Source organism: Ailuropoda melanoleuca, chromosome 15 (assembly GCF_002007445.2).
Source record: "Ailuropoda melanoleuca isolate Jingjing chromosome 15, ASM200744v2, whole genome shotgun sequence".
Classification (NCBI taxonomy): Eukaryota; Metazoa; Chordata; class Mammalia; order Carnivora; family Ursidae; genus Ailuropoda; species Ailuropoda melanoleuca.
Genome location: NC_048232.1, coordinates 296,351 through 299,106, shown reverse-complemented (window position 1 = coordinate 299,106; position 2,756 = coordinate 296,351). Strand labels below are relative to the sequence as shown.

At 54.2% G+C, this 2,756-nt stretch overlaps 1 protein-coding gene across 1 annotated transcript in view; it reads left to right on the top strand.

Annotated features, from left to right (window-relative positions):
* Positions 1-2,756, top strand: part of DIP2C (disco interacting protein 2 homolog C) — a 351,333-nt gene that overhangs the window by 167,647 nt on the left and 180,930 nt on the right. The gene's annotated exons all lie outside the window — the stretch shown is intronic.

The following is a 2,756-nucleotide window of genomic DNA, read 5'->3' as shown; positions in this document are numbered from 1 at the left end:
CTGATTAGAGTTTAAATTGACCCAAGGTTTTTGTTGATGTCGTGAGGGGGCAGACCTAGAGTATCCCGCGTCGGACTTGGTGAAGGTTGGTTGTGTTCTGAAATGTAATTATAAAAGGCTGTGGATTCTTCCCTGAAGTACAAAGTCTGTTTCATTCGAGTGTTTCCTGGGTGCAGGTTTGTAGAATCGCTGTCCACTTGACCTGCCTTCTGCACCTTTCAGGAAAAAGCACACGCTCCCAGACTGGAGTTCTGGCCTTTAGTTCTGATTGAAGCGTAGGTCAGTTGGAGGTGACCCTGAGAATCTGCTAGGTTTTGGGAATGGCTTAAATCTGACCCATGTCCTCAACAAAAAGGGAAAGCAACCTAAATTTTGCAGGTGCTTCCTGAACTCTGTAGTTTTCACTGTTGAAACGACATGGTTCAAGCCCAGCTCAGGTGCCTCTGGTGGAGAGTTTCAAGTCTGCACGTGCGCACAGCGCAAGACCCCGCTCTGTCCCTCTGCCCTCCAGGCTGTGACACAGCCAGCTAGTGTTGCGTTAGCATGGTGAGGGGTGGTTCCCACAGCTCACAGTCCAGGGAACTGAATTTGGGTGTGGAGTTTCTGTTGTGCTTGTAGTCTTGTTTGGATTTTGTGTCTTTTTCTTTCTTTCCTTGATACTTAAGAAAGTTATCGTGAAGATGGACCTGTTTTGTTGGCCTGACTTAGCGATGGGCTGAATTTTCCTGTTGTCTGGCTTCTGGAAGGAAGAAGCTCTGTTGTATTCAGTGAATTACAAATGAGTCCAATTTTTGGCTGGCTCACACCCACGTGTGGAAGACTTTCAGAGCAGATGTGGGCAGATGACCAGACGGTCTTCTAACAGGACTGCCAGGCTGACGGCCATCTCCGTGGCCGGTCCTCGTGATTCCTTTCTGTGGGAGGTGCCCCCACATCTCGGAGGAGGGCTGCTGGGGCGGACTGTAGGCTCTTGACATTGTTGGGTTTTAGTCTCTGTGACTTACCAAGCAAAAGTGAAACAGCAGCAGGCCTGTGCGTTCCCAGGAGACGTTGTTGAGCCGCAGTGGTGCGGAGGCCGCGGCTGGCTGTGTTGGCTGGGCGTTGAGGGTGGCCCGTGTCGCGTGGTCCTTTGGTGTCTTTGTGCTGTTCTGCGTGGGGGCGGCAGCTCTGCTCAGTGCTGTAACAAATTTTTAAAAAACGAAAGTTTGCATTAATTAGTTTTTCTCAACTTGTTACAGCAGCGAACGGAGCTGCCGTGGTCCGGTGTAGACTGCAGCACAGTGAAGGAGCCCCGGGAAGAGCACTGCACTCCGGCAACATCGGGGTGTGTGACATCCGAGAAGCCGCGGTCAGAGAGCGGGCGGCCAGCACCGCGGGGAACCGGCCGCTGTTTTACTTTCGCTTCGGTGAGCGCACTCCACTGAGAGAGACCCCCGCAGGGCCGGAGGCCGACCTCCCACCTGCCGCCGCCGTGGACAGCCGGTGTGGGCAGGCGCCGGCGGGTTTTCTCACGCAGCCACGTGCTGGCGCAGGCGGGGTTCCGGGCCAGCCCCTTCCTCCCGATGGGCTGGTGCGACTCACCGAGGGCCGCGCCGCCCCTGGGTCACAGAGCGTGTCCCAGCCCACGCACCCTGACTGTCCCGCTGCCTCGGGCCCCATTTCTGAGTCTTTTCGCTGAAGGAGTAATACTGTGCTTCACAACCCTATTTTCACAGTTGGAGCCCCACTTAGAAAACACCTGAGAAAGAAGACCGCGTGACAAACCCTAAACTTCTGTTGCAGTGGCTGGTCTCCTACCCTGGGGTTCTGGTCTCCGCGAGGGACGATCGGGCTGCCGGGGCCCTGAGCTCTGCTAGGGAGCGAGGTCCACACGGCAGCACGATCCTGTTTCCGAAGGGTGCTGTGCAGCTGGGAAATAGAAAATCAAGCCAGTGATCATAGAGTGTGTTCTCAGAGGTAATGAGCCTAGTCAGAGGCCGCAGTTACTTTTGTGGGCCATCTTTTGAATATAAGAAGCTCACAAAATGAGTCAAACCGTTTGTCTTTCAGGAGAACAAGAAAATGAGCATTGGTGTGCATTAGGGTCATTTTTAGGGCCTTCTCCCAGATGAAGGCCAGTATTTGAAAATCATGAAGCACTAAAGGGATTTAATGTCGCGTTGGCCTCAGACTCTCAGAAGAGGCCCGTGCTGTGGCTCCTGCCCGTCTTCTCAGGGCGGCTGGCTGACAGGACGGAGCAGGTGGGTGAGCGGCTGTGGAGTGGGGTGCTGCCTGTGGGTCCGCTTCACGGTTTGCAGGAGCCTCCCGCACCCGACAGACGTGAGGAGGAGGCAGCCTGCTTGGGGACGCTGCTCTGGGGCCTTGTGTCCTGTCCCCCCGAACCCCCCGGGAAGGGAAGGCAGGTCCCCCGTGGTTCGAGGCTTATGAGAGCAGATTCCCAGCCCCTTTTGCAGTTTTCACTGCTAGTCATTATTTCTGAGACGTTGTGTGAACCGTCGTTCATCCTGCGGACGTCTGGGGAGGTCGCACGAGAGCGGAGCGTTCGGAGTCCGAGCTTGCTTTCTTGACGCGCTCAGTCTGAGAAGTGACTTTTCTGGGTCAGGATCTCGCGAGAAGCGTCCTCTGTGTGGTCAGTCAGCTTGTCCTGCCGAGCACGTTCCTAAGGGGTTTGTGTTTTGTGAACCTTTTTTTTTTTAACGTTATTTTTATTTGTCAGAAAAATATTAACACTTCTAGAAAGTATTCTAAAAACATTT